The sequence below is a fragment of the Stegodyphus dumicola genome, chromosome 1 (genome assembly GCF_044657685.1).
Source record: "Stegodyphus dumicola isolate Sdum_Otavi_A_Nest chromosome 1, ASM4465768v1".
Classification (NCBI taxonomy): Eukaryota; Metazoa; Arthropoda; class Arachnida; order Araneae; family Eresidae; genus Stegodyphus; species Stegodyphus dumicola.
In genome coordinates, this window is record NC_140768.1 from 77326520 (window position 1) to 77353194 (window position 26675).

Here is a 26675-nt window from a genome sequence, read left to right on the forward strand (position 1 = left end):
AACTTTTAAAATATAGATTCCTTTATTGCCTTAATTTGAAAATTAATTCCTGTCTTTTAGGTTGCAATGTTATTCCGAGGACACCTTCAAGATCCGGTACTTTTCCTGGTGGCATGAAAACATCGAATTTTTGTAGTATTGCTGTTACGTATAAGAATACTTCCACTTCTGCGAGTGATTTTCCAGGACAGGATCGTTTTCCTATGAGATAATTAACAAAGAATAAATAATAAATGTTATTTCATAAAGTTTTCATAAAAGTTATTTTCAAAAAACAGCTCATACATTGGATGGAATGAATAATATAATTCATTGGTAATACGCGTAATTCTAGTTGTAGTTCAAACAGAAAAAATAAGAAATCATTCTGATTAACATAAAGTTCATATCATTTTTAGTTTAAGGTTTTTTAATTTAAACTGGCAAGATACGAGTCTCAAGGAAGCAAGTATCAAGTCTCACTTATGACTGCTTTTGTTTATTTGAAAAACATAACCTTTCTGATAAAACCTGATAAATATTTTTTATTTATTTTATTTATTTATTTATTTTTATTTTTTTATTTATTTTTTTTTTTTTGTCCGTGGAGATACTGAGTGCCTTTATTTTAAAATGAAGTCAGTTATCTTTTGTATCATTAAATGAATATACTATCAGAAAATTGTTGCAAAATACTTATTGTTTTATCTATGGGGTTCTTATGTCTCGAGCGTAGCTGTCACTCACAAGTTTCTTTCCATGTCCAATTAAACAAGTAAATTTAATTAAGTAATTTAAAAACCGTCTCATATAGCAAAATTCACGTATTGCTTTTACAAAGACAGCATAATATTATTTGAAAAATTCAATTACTAGTTTTTGATTCGCTGTGGTAGAATAAATAACATGAAGCTAAATGTCTCTCTTTTACAGCCAATGATTTCACTTGTGATATCCTCATGCGATAAACTTGACCATGTATTCTGAATCAATACGACTCACATCTAGGTAGGCTTAATATGTTTGCTACCAAGGAAGGGAAAGGGTAAAGACTTGCTAAAAGTTAAACTAGTAAAATCAAATCTAGTTTAAATTTCCGGTTTAGGAATCTTAAGCAGTTCATCTAGAGTTAATAGGAGTATTTTTTAATCATATACAAAATAACAAAATCTAGAAACAAAAATGTTCAAATCATCTCCATTTATTCTCTATGGATCATTATAACTATATACCGATAAATACATATACTTACATACCTTAGTATGCTATCAGTGAGTTTGGTAATCGCTATCCGAGGAATGCTTTTCTACACTGCAAGCAACTGGGCTTGTAAAGTATTAACTTGTAGTAGCTGACCTATGTTGTCTCAAATGTGCTCAATGGCAGAGAAGTCTGGAGACGGGGGGACTCACCGGTAGCAAATTAAGTTCATACAGATTATTCAGAAAAGCACAAGTGACATGCACCCTAATGTTCTCATGTTGAAAAACATGAGACACCTTGTAAGAATGACTCAGTGATCATATCAATGTAACGCTGATCTGTTAGTGCACCAGAAAGAAAGAATATAAGGGTACGCTTACTCTACACCATGCCATCGCATATAGTTATTTTGCGAGCAGGACTGATATGATGCTGCTTCTTAACAACGGCTTCGGCTATGTGTAGTGCGCAGATAAATGTTAGACCATCACTGCTTCCGAAACAGAAAGAGATTCTATAAAGGAGAATCCTTCATTAACTTTCATTACCGTATGAATGTTATTTCTGGATTTTAAACTTTCAAGCCATCTACTGTGGAGCTTTCAACATCAGCAGTCTGTGAAAGCAGAACTTCGTCAACATAGCATAGCGGCCAGGAAATATTCTGAGAGTCTTTGTAACAGACAAATCCTATTTAAATACAACTCTTTTGCCAACAGCGGGAGCGTACTTCTTCAACAAATTGCATTTTGGATTGACACATGACTGATGATTTCGTAGTCTGTTTATTATTTACCATAGTAGACATCGTGAGGCATAATAAAGGTCTTAAAATTATCTCTTATCCGATTTCTCTGCAGTTATCGGTCAGACGTTTCCAGTTGATGGGAGGTTTTTTAACTTTCGTTTTGAACAAGTAAGTGACAGAATTATGAATCAAGTGATGCGAGAGGGAAGCTAAAAGTAAGGAAGAAGGATCTGAATATTTCAATGAATCAGAAATTAAATTAAAAATATCTATATGGTTACAAATAAAAACATTTTAAATTAATTTAAATCATTATTGTAGCAAAAAAAAAAATTCCATTAAAGATGTACGTAGCCAAAAAAAGTGTTACAAAAGTGTAACTCTTTTAAAATCGTAATTTCTGTGCCTAAACAAAAAGTATTGTAATAAGCGTAGAAAATGCATACCAATAGAAAAAGGAATGTAGTAATCAGGCTTAACAACTTTTTTTCCATTTTCACTCAAAAATCTTTCAGGTCGGAACACGTCAGTATCGTTTCCCCAGAGTTTCTTATCATGATGAACTGCATATAGGACTGCAAGAACTCGAGAATGTTTTGGGATGAAATATCCGTTCAGCTCAGTATCCTTTAATGTGCTGAAAAATATGTGCATCAGAAGGTAAAATTCACTTAATTACACATTTGATACAAATTATTAATGTAAGAGAACAAGAGGACAAGAAATCGAATAAAATGCATAGGTTTTTTGGAAGCTCCGTAAATGATACGAAAGTAGCCCATACGCATATACTCAGATGTTTCTAAACGTTCGCAAAAAAAAAAAGCAATTATAAATTAAATTACAAAAAATTAAAATCTGAAATGTTTCAGATTTTAAATTCCGTCCAAAAGGGCCGTTTTTTTAACTTTTTTGTGTTACTTTTATTTATTAAATTTCATGTTCTTTGCACTTAAACCATTTAATTCAGTTTAACAACAATGTCGCAAAATAATTTTAAAATGGGCATATCTTTAGAATTTCCGATGCACAATTCCGCGCGCTACAGATAAAGAGTTTTTTTCCCCGTAGAGTGTTGCTATTGCTCGCTTTTAAATCGTTGAGTTTGTTAATCAAAAATTCGTTAAAGTCTTTCAAAATATGAAATCGATAATAAAACAAATTTCAAATTCAAATCAGGGCTTAAATATGCCCATATTCTATGGAAGATTACTTTATTCAAATTTTGGTAGCTCTAGGTACCGTTGTTTTATCACAATGGTACCTAGAGATGTAAGGATCTTAAGTTTTACTAACGTTTATTTTATTTTAAATCTTTACTATCACTTCTTATTTTCTACTTCCGGCCAGAATTAAAAGCTTTAAATTATTTATGCAAATTTGTCTTGCGAACGTCAAGTACTTAAGTTGTGGCTTTTTGCCAAGCAAGAGAGAGGAAGGAGTTAGTAGAAGCAGGCCGCTTGCCTTAGCAGTTTTATTCGGTTGCTAGTTGCCTTCAAGGCCAGAGGTTTAATCCTCTTGATAATTTTAAACGTATCGTAGTGTTAACAGTTCTCTGTACTACATACGGCCTTTCTGTTAATATACGGCCAATCTTCAAGTAGACCCTTGTTTATTAATCCAAAGTTACTTTAGTTAGAATTTAGTTAATATTTTTATATTCTTACGTTCAGACCACAAGTGGTTGGTCTCTGTATTCCGAAGACCGGAAGCCATTGTAAAGAGAGAAAAATAAAGGGTTTCGTATACCCTTCCTGTGTATCTTGTCTACTTCCCACATTTATTGAACATAGCTTTAGTAAGCTCCCTGTTCCGAGTCAGGTCATTGAATGTTTCCCAAGCAAGTAAGGAGGAACACTGAACCTGATAGTGGCGCCCGACGGAGAAGAATAACAATGGCCGAGTTTCAAGAAGAACCTGTGCTGCCTGCAGAAGCGGCTCAGAATCCAGAAATGCCAGCTGCCGCCCTGGAAGGATTTGGTTACATCGTCCAGACCATGCGCGCATCAATGAAACCAGAAGCAACATTTAATGGAAACTCACCGGTAACCAGTTTTTTGGAAAAATTGGAGGACCACTTCATGATGTATCCCGTGTATGAGTTCCAGAAAGTCACCTTAGCTACCAGCGCTTTGAGGGGCCAAGCGCTTAATTGGTTCAAATGTATAGGCAGAAGTCTCTTGGGTCAAGCAGGAAGTCCCACCTTTACTTACGAAAATTTCAAGACTGCCCTAGTAAAAGCCTTCCCTGTCGTAAGGGATCGTGCAAAATTAGAAACGGAACTTTTCTGCATATATCAGCAACGAATCGAAAATGTTTCCACCTTTATTTTAAGAAAAATTCACGTCTTCAAACTCTTGTAGGGAAACCGTCCGGATCCTGAGATAATTCAAGTGATTTTGCCGAGGTTACTTCCCCAAGTACAAGACTTTATTGAATTAAGGAATCCGACTACACTGGAAAAGTTATTTGAGCTAGCAATCCAGTTTGAAAGTAGAAGAACGGCGGGCATTGAAAGAAGACGCCAATATGAGCAACGAAACCAATTTGGTGCGCCAAGACCACAGCAAAGTCAAGCACACGGCTACGGAAGCAAAGCGAATCAGTGGGCAAGGAAACCCGAGCATCCAAAAACAGCCGGCGAACGTCGACAGTTCAATAGCAATCCAGGAAAAAAGTCTGAAGGCCAGTGGAAAAAGAAGGAAAGCATGGGAAAAAAAAAAAAAAAAAAAAAAAAAAAAAAAAAAAAAAAAAAAAAAAAAAACCCAAGATTTAAACTAAAACGGATTTCTGCTGACGGGAGGGTGCGGAAATCCGAAGGCCAAGAAAACCCCTCTTCCTTCAAGTTAAATACAGTGATGGTGAAAAATTTGACTCTTCCAAAGATTGATGTGTTGGTGAATAACATCCCAGCCACCGCACTCCTGGATACAGGCGCGCAGTGTTCCTGTGTGGCAGAAGCTTTTTTTAGGAAGTATTTTCGGAAATACCGCATATATAATTCAGATAATACGACAGTGTTAGCTGCACAGGGAGAAAGATGCAAGTGTATAGGTAAATTACCGCTATACGTTCGTATCAAGGACGAACAAGTAAAGATTATGTTTATTATAGTAAAGAATCTGCAAGCACATATCATCTTAGGAATAGATTTTCTTTCAGAGGCAGAAGCAACACTGGATCTTAACGAAGCGTCCCTTAAGCTGACGATGAAACCAGTTCGAGAAGAGAAAACAGAACCACCAATGTTAAACCTTGACCACCTGCCTAAGGAAGAGCAACAAAAAATCCGACAAGTGGTAAGTGAATTTGCTTCGTTATTTAGTGATATTCCAGGATTTACTCAAGTTACTAACCATAGTATCGACACCGGAGATTCACTGCCAGTTCGCCACAAACCATACCGGTATGATAAGAATAAAGAAAAAATTATAGAGTGGCACATTAGAGATATGTTACGTAAAAAGATCATAACGCCCATCTCAAGTAGTTATACTAGCCCGGTTGTTTTATGTAAGAAAAACAATGACTATCCAGTAACACACCCAAAAAGGTGGCGTTTTGCGATTGACTATGGTAAATTAAACTAACTCCATGACTAAATATCCGGTATATCCGTTACCTATTATTGAAGAAATTCTAAGGAACATAACGTCTACCAAATACATGACGACTTTAGACTTAACAACTGGTTATTTTCAAATAGGGGTAAGACCAGAAGACGTGCCTAAGACTTAACAACTGGTTATTTTCAAATAGGAGTTAGACCAGAAGACGTGCCTAAGACTGCTTTTATAACCAAGTCTGGCACTTATGCATTCCTGCGTATGCCGTTTGGCCTTTCAGGGGCACCGGCAACATTTCAGCGATGTATAGACATTGTGCTAAGGCCTGTTCTTGGAAAGTCCACATTTATCTATTTAGACGATCATTATTACTAGTGATAATCTGGACCAACATGTACAGGATTTAAGACGGGTGTTTTCATTATTAAATGAGGCCGGTCTAAAAGTTAATGTCGAAAAGTGCAAATTTGCAGCCCCTGAATTAAAATACTTAGGTTACAAAATATCTCAGAAAGGAATCGAGACAGACGAATCAAAAATAATTGCTGTGCAAAAGTATCCGCCGCCAAATACGGCGAAGAAGCTCTCTTCTTTTCTAGGACTTTGTTCATATTATAGGTCCTTTATAAAATATTTTGCAGCTATTGCTGAAACATTGTTAAAATTAAAAAGGAAAAAGGCAAGCTTCTCGTGGACGGCCGAAGCCAATAGTGCTTTCGAAAAATTAAAGCAAGCATTAACGCAAGCCCCGGTTTTGAAATTTCCTGAAAAAGATGAAAATTTAGAAATTTCAGCGGATGCTTTGGATTATGCGGTAGGAGCGGTACTTTCGCAAAATCAGCAGCCCGTGGAATTTTTTAGTCGAACTTTAAATCAAACACAAAGAAATTATTCCGCGACCGAGAGAGAGGCACTTGCAGTTCTGTTAGCAGTGCAAAAGTTCCGAGTCTATTTTGGAAGGGCGCCAATAACAGTGTATTCTGATCATGCGGCGGTAACTAGATTGTACTCAGGGAAAACTTATCCCCAAGGTTAATAAGATGGGCACTCAAGTTACAAGAGTATAATCTGGTAATCAAGCACACCCCGGAAAGGAAAATATCGTAGCAGATGCCCTATCCAGAATAAGAATAGATGAAGAAGGTAATACTGTAAAGGTGGCAATGATCACAGCATGTACAATAAATTCCCGAGAAACTGTAATAACCGAACTGGGTAAGGATCCTGAGTTTAGAAACATTTATGAGTATTTAAAGGATCCTGAAAATTTTAGCCACCAAGATATTGTGGCGATAAGAAATAGGGCGGCCCATTACGAACTAATAGATGGTCTATTATTTTATACAAAAACTGCAAATTCCAACAATGAATTTCGACCTGTTATCCCAGCTAGTCTTAGATTAAATATCCTGCAAGAGTTACACGACAGCCTATTAGCTTCTCATGCTGGTATTCGAAAAACTATCGAACGCGTACGCGAGGCAGTCTATTTTCCTGAACTGCAAAAGTTAACAAGGGCGTATGTCCAGTCCTGCCCAACATGTCAAGCAGTTAATTATATTAATTTCCACCCGGCGGGTTTCTAAATAGTATTAAATCCGAATTTCCAAATGAAATAATTGGCACGGATTTATTGGGCCCTTTCCCAAAAAGTCAGTTAAATAAAAGTCGGTATCTCCTTGTTATGGTTGATCATTTTAGTAAGTGGACCGAAATTGTTCCTTTAAAACGAGCCTCCGCGAAATTAGTTACTGATTCTATTTTAAATAAATATATTTTAAAATACGGGGCGCCCCTAAAAGTTATATCGGATAATGGTCCTCAATTTGTAAGTAATATATTTGAAGACATGTGCCAAAAACTGGGCATACGTCATTTAAAAATGGTCCCGTATCGGCCGAAATCAAATATAGCTGAACGGGTCAATAGAAATATAGTGAAAATTATCCGTAGTTATGTTAAAAATTTTCATAAAAGCTGGGATAACTATGTCAATGAATTAGCTTTCGCCCTTAGGACCGCAAAACATGATACAACGGGCAAAACTCCTGCTGAGTTATTTTTAGGCAGAAAGATTATAACGCCGTTAGATAAATTATTTTATGTTCAACAAAGAGCCCCAGAATTTAAAATGGGTGATATAGAAAAATTAATTAAAGAAGCAAAAAAGAACACTGAAGTAGCACAAAGAAAACAGAAATTATATTATGATTTGAAACGACGGGGAGTAACTTATAAAGTAGGAGATGAAGTATTAAAAATTAAGCATTCACTTTCTTCAGCACCAGAAGATAAAACCGCCAAATTTTTTCAACGATTTGAAGGACCATATGTCATAGAAAAAATAACTCACGCTGTAGTGGTGTTAGGAAGGAAAACACCAAACAAGGAATGAAGCCAGGAATGGTGAAACATGCTCCGCAAACATTGACCAGATAAAACCATACTATGACAATAATGATAATAATGCAAATAATGTAATAATAATAAAAAAATGCAAATATTTAAAGATCTTTTGCAGGATCCCGCACGGCAGGCACAAGCTCCAGAGGTGGAACAACGACAAGCACAACGGCAAGCCATTAGGAGGCAGGAGCAATTGAAAAGAAAGTTTCCCCGTTGGAAAATTGAAGGTAACAAGAAAAAGAAGCCGTTCCACCGACCAGAAAAGAGAGCGCACGACCACCTCCAGAATGAAGAAGGGAGAAGTACGACGAATGCAAAGAGAGCCAGGAGAAATAACGGCAACTATAACCCGGCTCCCAAACGGAAGATCTACCCATCGTACAGGACTCTACACAGCAAATGTCGACGAATTGCGGAAGTAACACCAGCGGCGGAGGCAAAGATACAAGGAAAATTTGAACGGCCAGCAACGAGATCCAAGCAGGAACGAGAGAGAAGTGTCCCGGTTCCGCCAAGACCAGCTGCCATCAAACGGCCAAGACCACAGGCAGAGGCGAAAAAGAAGGTCTTCAAGGGTGACCGAACTGGAGGGAAAAGAAAGCTCATAGAGGAAGAACTGAAGGGCGAGCCCGCACAAGAAGGAAGATAAACTAAACGCTAATCTTTGCTACCTTCCAGGACTGGGCAGAAAAAAGAATGTCCGAATATCACAAAGATAAGTAAAACTTTATGTTACTTTGCAGCCTTTGTAAGTTAATCTCTCATTCTTACTGCAAGTGGCAGAATTCAAGACTTTTACCTCATGTGAGGTCTACCTTTATCGCCAAAAAGGCGAGAAATGAGTTGTTACCTATTTTGGTATTATGTTTTTCAATTACTCGCGAGTAAAACTAAAGTTGAAAATCACTACATTGTTCTGTGCCATTTTCTGTGCTACCGCTAGCTTTATCACCCAGTCGAGACGCCGTTGTCCATCGCAGAGGATAATTTTTTACACCATCAGAAAGAGCAACTTCCCAGCATTACCACAAAAGTTGTTTCATTGGAATTGGATAAGTGGATGATTTTTTTTATCAATTTTTAAAAATTTTCTGAAACTCTAAGTTAGCATATTTTGCACGTCAAGAAAACCAGTTCAAAGGAGCGACCCTTGGAAGCAATCGTCCCCCCCCCCCACGGGCAGGAGAACCAGTTCAAAGGAGCGTACGTTGGAAGCAATCGTCCCTCCCACCACGGGCAGGAGAAAATAGTCAAGGACGTTCAAGTGTAAGCGGGCATTCTTTAACAAGCCGTTAATTAATAACCAATTAGTTCCCCTGACTCGGGACCAACACTAATCCTCCTAACATCCGCTCGCGGATACAGGATTCTAAATTTGGAGACAATCGACCCTTTAGTTCCGGAGTTAGTATTTTTTGAGTTAATTATTTGGACTTAGATTTTCGTCATCTGTGTGCGAAAAGTGCTGTGTCAACAGTGAGTACCGTGTGTGTTAATAATGCCATTCCCTTTCACCTAACAAAAACGGGAAGAAGGAATGAGGATTATTAGCACAATTTGCTAATCAAGCGGCTAATTGGAGTAGCTCGTCGGGACCCTTGGATTTGGAATCCTCACGCGATAAGGATCACGGATATTTAAAAATCGAAATTTTTGAACGAGTACAACTAGAGATATTAACTTTGTGTTATTCCGGACTAGAATTTACATCTTCCAGTGATTGTGCCAGTGATTTGCATAATTAAGTGTTGTGTGACTATAATCTGGATTACGCAGTTCCGCAGCAGCATCCTGTACAGAAAGCACAGATAAGATAATAACGGCCAAGGTAGGCTTTCTCTACAATAATTAAATATCTAATTATTTTCCGAGTTTAGCTATATAATTGATTTAATTTTCCGCCGGATGTAATCAATTACATAATATGACAAGTACTCTTTTTGTTAGCTACTTCAATGACTAAGATACAGGTTTCTATTTAATTAATGTAATTAATTTTCCTAATTTTAAAATTTAAATTGTGTGTTGCTCTGCTTCGATGGTGCAGTAGCACTGAGTAAGAAGCATATGCTAAGCTAATTGACAGATTTTTGCTAAGTAGCGCAGATAAGTTTTTAATTGTGTATTTAATTACCTGCTATTAGCAACTTTATTTTGATATTTCACAACATTGTGGTATTTATTTTGTGTGTAGTCCGCATATCGTGACATCTAAGCAAACTGTAGTCTGATAGGTGCCATAGATTAATTAATGTATGTGAAGTTAATTACCTGTAATTAACAAATCTTCACGTTACTTGTTTCAGTGGTCTTAATTTTGAGTGTATTTATTGACATAGTTGCTTCACTGTTGAACAACTGTGTATTAATATTGAATAACGAATTTAATTGACATACAGTCAGTTCCCATTAATTTGTGCACAGAGTGATATATGCGATTGTTTAACAAGTGCTTAGTGAATTTAATTAGCATCTATAGTTAGTATTTGATAATTGTGTGCAAGTGATATATGTGACATCATTAACAAGTGCTTAGGAAGTTTTAATTGATATATACAATTAACTATTTATGACTTGTGCACAGTGTGACACATGTTATTTGTGTAATTTATTTAATGAGTGTTCTTATTTTGACATAGGCAGTTAGTGTTGATTTATCGTGCACAAAGTGATTTTCATGATTTATTAAACAAGTGTCAAGTTATCTTAATGGTGTATACAGATAGTTCTTGATTAATTGTGCACAGAGTGACATATGTTATCTATTTGACCAAAATTAAGTGCATTGCGATTCTTCGCATTAAAGTGCCTTAGTTAAAGTAAAAACAATGTTTAGGGCATCGCGTTTAGCTGTTAAGAGTGCCTTAGTGAAAGTGTCATCAGTAATTAGTGCATAGTGTCTACTCACATAAGAGTGCTCTAGTGAAAGTGTCATCAGTGCTTACCGCATCGTGTATATTCGCAAAAGTGCATTAAGCTACACCAAGTGTTTTTTAGTGAATTTTTCTCAGCGTAAAGCGGATCGTGCGATACTAAAGTGACATGACACACCCCTCAGTGTTGCCAGAGAACACGGACACCCAAAATTTACAAGAGCCACTGGATACAAATGCGCTGACAACCTCGGAATTGACCCACGAGGACCGAGTTAAAGCCCTTGTCAAAGACATCTGGCAGATCACTGCCACTTACAGAAGGGGAAGGCATCTTCTTCCGCAGGATCTCCGAGATCGGGTCCAGCAATCTCTAAGTATCCTACAGGGCTTAGCAATTGAGGGTGAAGACTTTAAGCCCAAGCCAGTTACTGCAGAGATAGGTGTGAATACGTCCACTTTTGTTTGCTGCAGCCAGCTGCACACGCCGCCCACGGCAGCACAAAGTGAACCTCAGCAAAGAGCCACTCCTCCAGTTCCAGAGGCATTTGCTGGTGCACAGGACGCAACGCCAAGGTCGTTTGCAGAGGTCGTCAAGCTTACGCAGAAACCCAGCCTAATCCTAAAACCTTCTGCGCAAAAGAACAAAACACAACTGAGAAAAGAGCTACAAGAGAAGGCGCCTCTCAGCAAGTTGCAAGTAGCAGTGGAAAGGATTTCCACCACAGCAAAAGGAGAGATAGAGGTCTATTGCAAGACAGCGAAGGACGTCGACAACTTAGAAGAGGCATTGCAGAAAGCCAACATCGATGCCAGCCTACGCAGACGACAACGAAGGAAACCGCGTTGCACAATTCACAACGTCTTAGACTCCGTTAAACCGGAGGATCTCATCGACGAATTGGCAACGACAACAAGCATTTCAACCAAAAATGTCAAGGCCCTTTTCAAGCTCAGAGAGAGAAATCCAATGCGTGTTAAATGGGTCCTGGAATGCGACCCCTCCTGTATCCAGGCAGTCCTTCGAGCTAGAAGAATCTACATCGGATGGCACGCACATAAAATTACAGAGTACTTGGGAATACGCCGATGCTACAAGTGCCAACAGCTCGGCCACACACAAGACCAATGTACCTGCAAAAAGGAATTCTGTGCTTACTGCGCCGGACCCCATCACACCAGCAAATGTAAAGCCGAACTTCCAGAATGCATTAACTGTCGGGATGCAAATGAGAGACACGGAGCTAGGTATGACTGCAGGCACCCGGCATATGCAGCGGAGTGTCCAGAGTACCAACGTGCAGCGGCATATATCAGAAGTATTACCCAGTACTGATAATAGCATCATATCACAAAACAGCGGAAGCCAGTCAAAAACTGATGTACTTGTCAACCGAGAGACTATAGCAGAAGAAACACCGGTGAAAATACTACAAATCAATATGCAGCGCGCCAGAGCGGCAGTCGCTCAAACAATACAATATGCAATCGAAAAGAACATAGATATAATCCTTGGTCAAGAGCCTTATGTCAGAGAGGGGATGGCAGTAGGTTTCCCGGTAAAATGGACGGTATTTCAGAAAATAGATAAAGATAATGCACCAAAAGCAATTTTAGTATGTTGCAGGCCGGACTGGTCGCCGGTTATAATCGCAGCGGAACAAGACAACATTGCAGTACTCCTGGAAGTTCATTCACTTACTTTGGCCATCGCTTCGAGCTACTCGCCACCGACAGTGGAAATTGGGCCCACTGCAAGGTTCATGGAGCAAGTTTTACACAAGATAAAGATTCCATACGTACTTTTCGGGGGAGATTATAACGCCCATAATACTACCTGGGGCTATCGTGCCACGGACACAAAGGGCAGAGAACTGGAGGACTTCCTCAGCTCGAAAAATCTTGTTATCCACAATACCGCAGAAGCGCCACCCTCCTTCAACAGAATCTTCGCTCGGGGCTGGCCCGATCTCACTATTACGTCTTTGCAAGCAGCGTTCTTACTGACAGATTGGAAAGTAGATGATCAAGAAAGTCTAAGTGATCACAAATTTATAACTTACTCTCTGCGGCAGTCGACATCTATCACCAAAATTAAAAGGTACAATCTCCCAGGTAGAAAGCTCCTTACCTTCACTAGGAAGGTTAAAAGGCACCTGGAAACTCTTGAACCGGCGCTACAGCATGCAGACACAATGGCAGACTTAGAGAATTTCTCCATCAGGCTACAGAACATCCTACAATTAGTTTGTGACCAAAATCTCCCCAAGAAAAAACTTCAGAAGATAAAGGAAATGCACTGGTGGACGGGCGCATTACAGAAGCAACAGCGTAAATGCAGGGCTTTGCGAAGGAGATTGAAGTACGAGAGGCGGCTAGAGATCATCTCGGACACACTCACCATTTTTCAAAGAGAGCGAGCAAAATACAAAAGGATGATCATCCAGGCCAAAGTAACATCTTGGAGAGAGTTCTGTTCCAATACAAAAGAAATATACGGGCTGCATCACAAGATAGCAACGGGGAAGGTGTTCAAGCCTTCGCAGCTTCAAATCCTACACAATCGTAAAAGCTACCATAAAGGCATACCCTACATTCTTCGTAAGCTATTTCAATAAGCTTCTGTCAGTAGGACTTTTTCCAACACCATATAAAATAGAGCAAGTGGTATTATTCCTCAAGAAAAACAGAGATCCTTCAGAAGCCTCATCATTCAGACCCATCTGCCTTTTGTCTGCGATGGGGAAGGTGTTGGAAAAGCTAATCATCAACAGACTGCGCCACCACTTGCATCTCAACGGTTATCTCAGCAGCAGCCAATATGGCTTCAGGACTGGTTCATCGACGGTGCATGCTCTCCATAATATAAAGGAGACAATTCTGGAAAATAGACACAGCGGCCACCACACGGCTATGGTCAGCATAGACCTAAAGAATGCTTTCGATACGCTGTGGTGGCCGGCTATCAAGCAGGCATTACGAAGGGCCAATTGCCCAAGTAACATATATAGTATAATAAGCAACTACCTGCAGGATCGGAAGCTATTAGCGGTGCATAATGCAGGCATTATCGAAAAGGTGCAAACTAGAGGATGTCCGCAAGGATCGTGCGCCGGGCCGCATTTATGGAACTTAACGTTCAATGAAGTACTGACAGCGACGTGGCCGGCGCACACTAAAATCATTGCATACGCGGATGACGCGGCGCTTATCGTAAAGGGTACCACGCGAGAAAAATTACAGAAAAATTGCAATGAAGTTTGCGCGATCTTTCATGACCAGTGTACCAAACTTAAACTCACAATTGCAGAACATAAGTCAAAAGTCAAATTAGTATACATAAGTCAAATTAAAATAAGTCTTTTAATTCCGAAAAAAGGAGGATCCTTAGTAAGACGCCCCACCATAAAGATTAACAACCAACGTCTGCAGATAGTGGACCAGCTAAGATATTTAGGGGTCACTTTTGATCATAAGATGACCTGGATCCCTCACGTGCAGGATCTCAAACTCCGGACGGCAGCCATAGCCAAACAAATGAAACTCTTTTATGGTCACAAATGGGGGCTTAACACCCATATTCAAAAGGTATTGTACACGACAGTCATCGAGAAGATAGTGACGTATGCTGCCGCAGTATGGGCCTACCCAATGCAAGGAAGGAAGGTCAGACATCTTAACAGCATACAACGACCATTCGCATTGGGAATCACACGGGCCTACCGCACCACCTCCACCGATGCCATTAACGTACTTGCTGGTCTCCTTCCCCTGCACATCCGGGTTGAGGAGGAGGCAGCACGCCAACACATTTTGCAACTTAAGAAGGCAGTTACTTTTGATGATGAAACATACTACCCGGATGAGTACGAAACAAACTTCTGCCCTCTTGACGTCCACCCGGCAGAGAAAGGCAAAGGGATACTTATCTCAATTAATCCCACTGCAACTCATCACTCAAGGGAAATGACCATCTATACAGACGGGTCTAGATTGGACGAAAGAGTGGGATGCGCCTATGTCGCCACGAAACAAGACAACGCAATCGAGAAATGGAAGGGACAGTTAAGACAACATAACAGTGTCTTTCAAAGCGAAGCAGTGGCAATTGCACAAGCGATTCGCTACCTGCACTCGCACCAGCATAGCCATGTCACCATTAAAACGGACAGCTTATCATCGTTATATGCCATTTGGAATGCAGATCATCCCTCGGAGATTATACAGGGAATCCAGAGAGATCTTAGAAGTAACCCCCAGTACCGCACAAAATTAGAGTGGATAAAGGCTCATGTTGGCCACTATGGCAATGAACTTGCCGACCAACTCGCCAAAGAGGCAACAACTGACCCGCCTGATGCACCAATTATCATCCCATGGCCGCATTCGTATTTAAAGAAGACACTACGCCTAAGGGCTACTGGCATGTGGCAGAACGAATGGGACCAAAGCACCACAGGGAGAAGGACCCATACTTCATCGGCTATGTGGACACTAGCCGAAATGTAGCGAACGCACAGTTGGTAAGGTTCATTTCCGGGCATGGGCCCTACCCGGAATATTTCTTCAAGCGTGGCATAAGTCACACAAGTCAATGTGCATGCGGCGACTCAGGCTCACCAGAGCACTATCTAACGTCATGCCCATTAACAGAAGGACTGCATATCAATCTCCCTGAAACAAATCGCCAGCCGTTCTGTAAATATATGATAAAACAGCGGCACTTTATTAAAAAGCTGGTACAGTTGATGGACAGACTGTCCGACTTAGATACAGACTTGTGTCAGCCATAGAACAACCCAGCATGTAAAAACAACTTAAGCATTTTAAAAAGGACATGTATTGCAATGTAGGAAAACTGTCATTCAAGTGAATTGTAAGAAACTATAATGTAGACTAGAAACTCACAGTATAAAGACTGCCTGTATTCATACCTGGAAAGTCAGTTGCATTTAACAATGTGCATGTACTGTGTAAATAAATTTCGGCAAATTATACCGTAAGACCATATATAATGAACCGATATATAATGTAGGCATAACGAATGTATGAAAGTGCATATATCTGTAAGCAAAGTAATGTAAGGGAGTGTAATATATGTAAATATTTTTGTGTATCAGTAAGCTATGTATAAGTAAGTTATGCAATTTAAAGTAATGCAATATAAATGCAGAAATGTCTAATAAAAATGCATGGGTAACATATATGTTTTGTATTATGAATAAGGGATGTAGGATGTCTAACGCAAAGCAATGTATGTATTGGAATGTCTATTTCATGTACTGGAAAATTATGCAATAAGTACCCAAATAACATGTAATGTAAGTAACCTGTAAGACTATTATGTTTGTAAATATTTGTATCTAAAAAATTAATCAGAATGTATCTGCATGTATCTATATGCAACTGCAAATATATGTAACCTAAGTTTAAGCAGTGTAGGTAAAATTAAGTAATATGTGAAGCAGGCGTGCCTGACTATGTATGTATATAAAAATAATGTAACGCAAGGCACATGTAATATTGGCATATGTAACTGTACATGCAAACTGTATTTATATGCAATCTACAAGTAATGTAGGTATATTTATTGAAATGTACAGCTAAAAACTGTAACTGTACACAAAAGTAATCCAACGCAATGTAAGATTAATGTAATTCAGGTAATGCATATGCATTGTATGCCGGAAATGAGAGACAAAGTCAGTATGTAACTCTGTAAATCACGTTATCCATAGAATATGTTAACCAGCAAACAAGAATGTAATACTAAATATTAACAGCCCTTGTATGGCCATGTAATTGCTCTTTTGAAAGACTCAAGGTTCAACTCTAGATATTGGTGGACGTGGCGCTACACCAATTAACCGACGGTAAAGGGGTGGTGCCCACGTCCCCCGTCGCATGTCGCATGTTAACAGTTCTCTGTACTACATACGGCCTTTCTGTTAATATACGGCCAATCTTCAAGTAGACCCTTGTTTATTAATCCAAAGTTACTTTAGTTAGAATTTAGTTAATATTTTTATATTCTTACGTTCAGACCACAAGTGGTTGGTCTCTGTATTCCAAAGTCCGGAAGTCATTGTAAAGAGAGAAAAATAAAGGGTTTCGTATACCCTTCCTGTGTATCTTGTCTACTTCCCACATTTATTGAACATAGCTTTAGTAAGCTCCCTGTTCCGAGTCAGGTCATTGAATGTTCCCCAAGCAAGTAAGGAGGAACACTGAACCTGATAGAGAAACATGCACTAGTGAAATAAATTAAGAGAATTTTCATGTTTGATCTACGATCTCCAGAACTACTGAACAGATTTTAATAAAATTTGGTGTGAACATAGGTTGATATAATACAAACAAAATAAATATTCGTCAGGTATAATAGACACACATGTTCGTGTGCAACACTCATGGGAGTTTGAAGGTCTAAAACAGCGGTTGCAGAAGACACAAAAGAAATGGGTTAATAGGGGGTATAGTCCCCTCTTACAGACATACAGGCCTCGCAGCGTGATGTCATACTGGAAATAAGGCAGTTTATCAGTGCTTGTGGCAATTGGTCCCACTCATTCAGCAACGCTGTTTTTAGTTCCTGAATGGTTCTCGGAGGATGTCCTGTATGGTTCTTGGAGGAGGGCGAGTTGCAATTGACCTACCCAGAGCGTTCCAGACATGCTCTGTAGGTTAAGGTTTGGGGACCAGGCTGGTCGATCCATTCGGCGAATATCCTCACTCTCGAGAAATTCGTCGATCAGAAGAGCTGTATGTGGCCTCGCGTTATCGTCCTGTAAGATGAAGTCGGGGCTCACATGCACCCTGGAAAAGACTAATATAGGGCTCCCCGACCTCATCCCTATACCTCATACCAGTCACAGATCCTCTGTCAAAGACGTGGAGAGGTGCGCAGTCATCCAACATGATGCTTGCACAGACCATTACACCGCCACCGCCATAATTGTTGATTTCGCGGACATTGGAGGGTAGGTAGCGAGTCCCTGGTTCTCTCCATATGAAAATACGGCGATAATCGGTGTTTAGGCTAAGAGGGGACTCGTCGGTGAACAGAAAGGTCGCCTATAGTTCCGTACTCTAATCACTATGCTACCTGCACAATGCTAATCGGAACCTCCTGTTCGTAGACGTGAGCGAGACGCAAACAGCGGACTTCTGGCAAAAAACCCTCTCCCATTCAACAAGGATGGAATAGGGTGTAACAAGGGTGGAAACAGTCACCCTTGTTACACGGGTTTCTGTGGCTGCATACAGGTCCTGAGACAACTGAGAAGCTGTAGCCCCTCTGCTACGCCTCGCTAAAATGGACAAATAGCGATCTTCTCTGAACGTCATGGCTCTTGGACGACCTTGCTTAGTCTTTTCTCGATGTATCCAGTATCCTCGAACTGTTTCCATAAGTTACACACGACGGTGGGCGTTAAATAAACTTATCAAAATTAAACTCTGCATATAAATTAAACTCTGCCTTAAATTAAACTCTGCATATCTGGAATTGCGATTGGCCAGTCTCTAACCTCTTTAGTATTCGCCCTTTCATTCTATCATTTAAACGTTAGTGGTTACTCATTTTTACTGTTCCGATGTGAATTTAACCAATTGCTGCAAGATAATACCAAGAAATTAGCCGAGGTGTGCTAGCGAACGCTGTTCGTCTTACCCTTCACTCGCATATAAAGCCTGTTTTTCTGCTGGCTCCGCCTAGACCTTCATACACACGTGTATGTTTATGTATTTGCCGTACAAGATTTGCATTTGTATCTAGAAACAGTGGTTTTTCCTTGAGTCCAGTTCTTTTCATGCAATTCCGTAAAATATGCAAATTCTCTTAATTTATTCCATCAGTGTACAACAAACATACTATGCAATTTGGAATTTATTTTCAGAAACTTGCATACATTTATGCATATTCTTCATATTTTAATATCTCAAATATAATGCAGGACGATAATAAATATATGGTGGCCATGATCTGAAAAGTGATAAAGCCTATTAATGTTTTCAACGCAAAATCGCAAAACGAAAACAATAGTTTTTCAGTGACAAAGCCCCTTTGGACTTAAGAAAAAGTGACAAAAATGTGACAAAAGAAATCAATTGAATTTCGCGTTGGATTGCTTTAAAGCAAAGTAGGTAAAAAGTTAGATCGTTTTTATGTAAGATTTTCTAAATATTTGATTTATTATTATGACTGAATAAAATATTATAATACGTGCCTTAACAGTTTGTACTAAAATAATATGGTACAGGGTATATTGGCATACAGCTGTAAAGAATTATCGTATTAAGCCAGCGTCCAGGATTTTCAGCGATCTGTACAGTTGGTAGCCTATATAAGTTTAACCTATTAATAATTCAAAGCAAAATACATTTTTACTATGTGTCGTTATGAAAACAACTTAATAGGTATCCTCCTCAGTTAGGTGTCCTAAACGACTGTCAGTGTCACCTATGCTTGGGATCAGTTATAATAGACACACATGTTCGTAGTTAACACTCATGGAAGTCTGAAGGTCTAAAACAGCGGTTTCAGATATGAAAGAATTCCTTTGTGCTAAATCTCGTAGTGTAAGTGGTTAGAATACTTGTTTCAGTCTTTTGGGATGATATCCAGATAAATTACTTTTGAAATGATTATCTGCATTGAGTAAAAATTAAATATATTCTTTTATTTTCAATATGATAATACTGTAAATATAAGGAAGTTCATATACAATATCAATTGAACATTATGAATTGAAAACAACATCGACAGAATGACGCGAGGAACTAAACCTAGCGGTAGGAAAAAACCGAAAGATGCAATAATTAAACATGTCAGTTAACATTATTATTAGAGATATTAAGAGAAAAGAAATCAGGGGTAACTTTCAGAAAATCTATGAAATTGCTGCAAATTTAAGAAAACTACCTTTGATTACTGCTGCATTAGCATCTCTAATAATCATTATTTGGCGTGTTATTTTTACTTTAATACTTAATTAATTATTAATAATAATAATAATTTAATTAATTTAATTTTAAATAATAATAATAATACCAATTGATACCTGTAGTTATTAATTAGTAGATATTAAAATAGATCCCCTAGCGGAAAAAACTACCTTTGATAACGATTGTGGTAAAATAAGATGCTATACAATTAGTGAGATCTGAAATATTAATTAATTTAGAATTTTACGTTTTAAATAGTAGAATTATTTTATTATATGCAAATATTAAAATGTATTGCATGCTTCATCCTCATACAATTTTTAAAATTTCAAATTTTGTTCCATTATAAGATTTCTTAATTTTTATCTGATATATTCCAAGCCAGAATTCATTACAGAAAACGTGTATATTAAATTAAAACACGTATTGTTGAACCCTGCAAAACACGTATTGCAGGGTTGGCTGATTATTTAAGATTAGTTTTAATCTTATATTCCTGTTGAATTACAGACAAAAGCATTGCCTGAGTTTGTACGCATCAGGGATGCCCACTGTAAATTCTTTCTTGAGTTGAATGAAAGGGCCTTTTCACCCTTCGTACGCCTTGTCAGTCATACAGAAGAATTTAGCAAATAGTCGCTTCACAGTTCAAGTAAAGATCAACCAGCAAAAGTAAACTTTAATTTAGCTAGAATCTTACAAGCTATGTAACTAAAATACGGAAATAAATACAGCGTCAGTATCGTACAAACGTAGAAAAAACCGATGTATAAAATATCGAAATAGTATTTAGATATTTATAATTATTTTATTAACTTTAAACTTTTAATAAGTTTTATTTATTTCCTTAAAATCGTTTGCCTCTATTAGGAATGAATTTTGTTCCGAAAATATTAGGAAAACATTCGGAAGAATATTTTTTGCTTAAGATGCTAAATTTTATTATTTTATGTGGCTGCAAAGATAAATTTAATTGTACTTCAGTTTCGAAAGGATTAAAAGAAACCGATAGGAAATTAGATGTATTTTTCAGTATAAAATTCTAAACGTATTTCAAATTCTTGCAGGAAAAAATGTTTTCGGAACTGATTTAACAAATTAGCCACTACTGAAGTCCATTAAATGCAAAATAAATCGATTAGTAAATTAATCTGGCGTTTGCTTTCGTATGTCGAGTTCTTTAAATAATATTTAAAAGACTGAAGCTGTTAGGCTAAATGGTTTTTGGCAATGCATCGAATGAAACGAAATGCCAGATAGTCGAGAATTATAGCATTCCGACACTTATGCATTTACCTCTATTAGGAATGGGTTTTGTTTCGAAAATATTAGGAAAACATTCAAAAGAATAATTTTTGCTTAAGAGGCTAAATTTTATTATGTGCATGGACATGGGACTGCAAAGATAGATTAAATTGTACTTTAGTTTTGAAACGATGAAAAGAAATAAGTAAGAAATTAGATGTATTTGTCTGTATGAAATTCTAAGTATATTTCAAGTTATTACCTGAAAGTATGATTTGAAAAATTAGCCTCTACAGAAGTCCATTAAAGCAAAGCAAATTGATTAGTAAATTAATCTGGAGTTTGCTTTTATTTGTAGAGTTCTTTAAATATTATTTAAAAGACTGAAGATTCTAGCCAAAATGGTATCGCAGATAAAATGGTGTTTGGCAATGCATCGAAAGAAACGAAATACCAGATAGTCGAGAATTAGCTGAAGGAGATTTATCTATAAATCAAGGTCTGATTTTATAATAGGTAGATAGGTTACGGAGGACTGGAACGCCTGGTGTCTAACAGAAGTAAACAGACATGTGTTCCGCATCCTGCTCTAACTACAGCAAAAGCTCCCTGGAGTCCCAAGAGGTAGCACCAGGAGATCTTTTATTATAGGAGGAAGAAAAGCAAAGAAAGAGCACTGGGGGAACGCTATACAAAGGACTCAAGATTGGTTGAATCAAGCCCCTGCTCATAAGCTCTTTCTAACTGTACTTGTTTAAAAAAAGAGGTCAATGATCGTAAAATTATATGCATTATTTTATAATTTAGGACTATCCAGTTCATATTATTACATATACAAAAAAATTTCAAACATTATATGAATCACTAGCTATATATTTATTTCTTCCTTATATAAAGTTTATTTTCAAAAAAATGAAACATCAAGCAACTTACTATCTCATTGGATTCAGAGGCGCAATTGTTTTCCATCTATTCACCTCCAGAATAACAGCCTCTGTGAAAGGCATCTCCAGATTGTCTGCTCTAGTTGGAAATCGTTCTCGTCCGATGACATCGTCGATTTCTTGTTGGATTTTTATCTGCACTTCTGGAAAAGCAACACATAAAAGCAGAATCCATTCCACAGACACACGAACTGTCTCGCTTCCGGCACCGAAGAATGCTCTTGACAAATCAGCAAGAACCGCTTCTGAATGATAAAAATTTTAAAATAATAATGTTTTTCTGCAAGTTGCGTTTTTACAAGAAGAAGAATTATGAAGAATGCAATAATATTCAATTTTAGTCGCACTGCAGTTTATCGAAAGAATAAAGTAAGCAGGAGACTTAATATATTCTTTATGAAAAAAATCAAGTGTCTCATTCCAGTTTGAAAACTAATAAAAGCATATCTGCTGTATTGGCTGGAATTTATTTTAAACGAAAATGCTCAATCAATTTTCAAATTCCGTATCTAATGCCTTGAATGTTTCCATTTAAATTCAGATTTGACGGAAATATCTGATTGCAAATTCGGAATACCTGGATTCAGAACTCGTAATTCAACATCTTGTTTCTTTTAAGCGATATTGTGTAAAGCAGTGTTTTAAAACAATTTATATGATCCGTCTCTGAGGCCGCGCTACGAAAAAAGTGTAATATTATTTTAAGGTGGATAAGGGTTAAAAGTATGGAAATACTATAATTATTTTAATGGTTCCATCCTTACTTATGATCGAAAACTATATCTTCGGCAAAATAGAATATATAAGGACGTGTTATTTTTGTACGTTCTTTGTACTATATTGTACTTCCTATTCTAAGTGAATAAACTGCAACAGAACTTGTAATTTCTGGTTAAAAACTAAAAACTCTTTATGACATCATATTGCGTAAAACGTCACCCAGGAATGCTATCGATTTCGTGTATATACGTTGCATCAACACCACGTATGATTAAATGATATTACCGAAACATAAATCGAACATTTAGGAATGCATGTGTAAAATAGAGTGTAATGTGGTAAAAAAATGAGAGGTTAACAGATATTATATTTCAAAAAGTGTCAGGGTCATCAGCTCTTTTTTTAATCTCTAGTAAATATCCGTCCATAAAATCGCGTAAGTTAGATGGATCTAATGTCTTTTCATGTTCCTCTATTTCCTCCCTGAAAAAAATAAAATGATTAGATAAAGCGAAATTGGTTGGTTTAATAGGAATAGCATTAACAAACTTCAAATACTGCTTCAATAGTATATGTTTATTCCTTTCACTATTCATCATTTTTAATCAGTTTATTATTATATTTTGTTGTTGTTTCATTGCTATATGAATTTACAATGAAGACTAGAATTTTATAATTATTATGAATGTTAGCATTTTTCTATTACGGTAAATTACTTCAGCTTTCAGTTTTGTTTATTTATCTTTTTTAAACACTTCTTCATATTTCCTTTTAGAAACACTACTTCAATATTGTACGTTTATTCCTTTTACTGTTCATTTTTAATCAATTTATACAACACATACAGTGGCTTCCAGAATGTAAGCATGCGAACGGTAAAATCAGCAAAGATGGAAAAGCAAATCTTTGATTAATACCAGATTGTAATGGAGGTATCAAATGTGTTTATGCATGAAATAAAACAAGCATTATTTATGAAGATGGAAACAATATATAATTTTGTGAATTATAGGATGAAATCAGATGAGTAATAAACAAATTGATATTTAAAGTTAGAAACCAGCAAACAAAACTTCCATATAAGGAGTGTGACTATCCCAGAGTTTCACAAAAACTTTGCAGCGTTTGCCCATACTTTTTAGTGAGACAACAAACCATCGCAGATGGTAGCAATCAGGGCGGTAGGAAGTAAGAAGGAGAGGTCCTAACCGGTTTTCCCCATACACTACTTTGAAGCACTTGCGATCCCTTCGCGATGACCAAAACATTCAGTGACTTACATTAACATAATTGGGTTTTGACACGATCGGATGTAAATATTTAGTAATAACGTCATAAATATACATATAAATGTATATCGTTTCTTTTTCTACAATATTTCAGAAACCTAAGTATGTGAAAATAATACATTTTTAAACAACATTTCATCCTGAACGGAATTAAATGCTATATTTTCACGGAACAGTTTGCTCAGAATGTTTTAATTTGAATGAAATATTTTCACAATTTTTTTCGTTAATTACATGAGAAAAATATTTTAGGGTAATTCGATTTTATTCAGCTAAGGATTACAAAAATTAAGATCAAAGTAATAAAGTAATTTTAATATTATTAATTAACTTATAAAAAAGTAATTTTAATATTATTAATGACCTGCCATTAACATTAATCATGTATATTATTAATATTAAAATTATGCATTATTTCTTTTCTATTTATATAGCTTCATCTTAAAATACGTTCTCAAACATGACATGATTTTTTAGCTTCTGAGGCATCTTTTAAACCGAAATTTACTTAGATAAAGTAAATTTATAATTAATGTTCTATTCGGTCCATTTCAAATTAGAGCAGCTTCTATTTTAATAATGAAATGCGTCAAATATTGGTGCTCATTTCCATGTACTTAATTTTCTCTGAATATTTCTGAAAGTGAATAAAAAAAAAGGATTTTTAAAAAAAATATTATTTAAAACTCGTAACTGCGTTATTATAAAATGTAAGGGAATAATTCTTTTTTTTACCCTTAATTTCATCAATACATATTCTAAAACTCTACTTTATTACTTCCTTAAGTACGCATCTCATAAAATTTGCTTTGATATACATTTTAACAGATTGATTTCCAGTAGGAACAATTCTTGCTTAAATAGTTTTCTAAACCTATATGTCAACAGTATTTCAATTTATGTTTACAATTCAATGTTAAGGTTATATGTATTTTGATAATATTTATAATCATTATAAATGTAGATACATTTAAGTAATTAGATTTATTTTATTTAAAACATTTTGACGTTTGGAACATAAAATAAAAGTAGCGAATAATCTATGAAGGGTTTCGAAAGACGTAATACGATTTTAAAGGTGCCGTTAGGTATTTTCCTTCTTTGAGCATAACATTTTTGCTAAAATCTATATTTTTGTAGTTCAACAGCTTAGAAATTTAAAAAAAAAAAAAAAAAAAAAAAAAAAAAAAAAAAAAAAAAAAAAAAAACAGCTGCGAATATTACAAATTCACTTTCAAAAAGCAAGGAAAATGCATGTGATGCAATAACGCGAACGTTAATTTGAAATGAAAATTTAAATATTTTACGCCTTGCTGAAGGATAATTTGGGCAGTAGAAATATATTTGTTTTAATTAGCAGAGTTTGCTTATTATATTTGAGACAAATTAATATAATTGCGTTTTCCAGTGTGGCAACATAATTTTTTTTTACATCGCCGAGTTTTCGGATTAAATTTGAAACATACGTATCTAACACTTTGCAGAGAGGCAACGCAAAGCTTTTAAATCGCTGAATGTTTTTTCAAAATTCATTAAAGTAGCTTAAAATCTATTTATATAAAGAGTGCAGACCTTACTGACTGGGTTTTGAGAAATTTTATGTACACAGTGACCATCCTCTCGCTTGAAGGTCGAGGGTGACAAGTTTCATAAAGATCGGAATTAAATTGTATATTTGTATAAAAAACAAGCAAGCAAACATTCATTTATATATATAATAGGTACATATATCTACGGTTAATGATGGTATAGCATACAGAATAAATTACTCGTTTGTGAAAATAGTGCTCACAAATTGACGAGCGGAAAAATCGCTGAACAATTGTACTTCGACCTGGGTTTCGATTCCAGACGGACGGGTAGCTGCACGGGCGTTTTAGGTTTTTTCCCATGTGTAAAGTAGATACAAACCAAATTTCAACTAAGCCATCCCTTGCCTTAGGGAAGATAGCACTAACATGCCTTATAAACCAAATGCAAACCGTTTATGAAAATTATCACATACCTACAATATCTCTTCACTTCCGATAGGGCTCTTGATAGTTTTCCTTTGTTGCCGAGATTAAAGAATGACATGAAAGCTCTGATCCAAGGGAAAAAGATCTGCCAGAAAAGCGTACCAGCAAGTCGACTTCGTTCAACTGCTTATCCAGTTTTATCCTCTTAGGATCGTCGGGTTTGAGTCTCTTACCAAATATGAGTGAGGCAATGTTATTTGACATACTTGGGGTTAACAACTCTCCAATTTTAACAGGAGATTCGTGGTAGTCTTCTATGCGCTGAAGCAGTTCTAAAATCTCCTCCTAGAAAAGTAATACTGGTAGAATCTTTGAAATTTTTATCGTTATGATAGACGAAAAGATAAACATTTCAGTAACACCATATATTACGTTAAGTTTCCTAACCGGACATGCTTTCATACTACGAAGATTTAAAATTTAAATTTGCATTACAGGCAATTTAGAAAGATTCTACACAAAATAATGTTACATATTTCCAAAAGGCCATTAAAGTGTCATATTTTGTGATGAGCTACAAAATGATGTCTCTATCAAAATGATGTCTAAATGACGCACTCTATCCCCAGGGCAACTGTTGAGATAAATTTCAATTATATATCAATGAATCGCGAAGCTAATAAATTAGAAATATATTCTGTAACAAATTATCAATACCTATAAAAATATTTAATTTATTCGTTTCGTTCAGAAATGTATACCTGTTGTAAATCCGTTAAATAATTTCATTTTGTGACA

The 26675-nt window shown here is 36.6% G+C and overlaps 1 pseudogene across 1 annotated transcript in view; it reads right to left on the reverse strand.

Annotated features, from left to right (window-relative positions):
* The window catches only part of LOC118191251 (cytochrome P450 18a1-like), a 51647-nt pseudogene continuing 24972 nt past the window's right edge, over positions 1–26675 (reverse strand). Inside the window, exons 4-8 of the transcript XR_015041091.1 lie at positions 25925–26222; positions 23004–23113; positions 21900–22161; positions 2377–2567; positions 1–201 (exon numbers count right to left, since the gene is read on the reverse strand). The product of XR_015041091.1 is annotated as a cytochrome P450 18a1-like (transcript). The remainder of the gene's footprint in view (positions 202–2376; positions 2568–21899; positions 22162–23003; positions 23114–25924; positions 26223–26675) is intronic.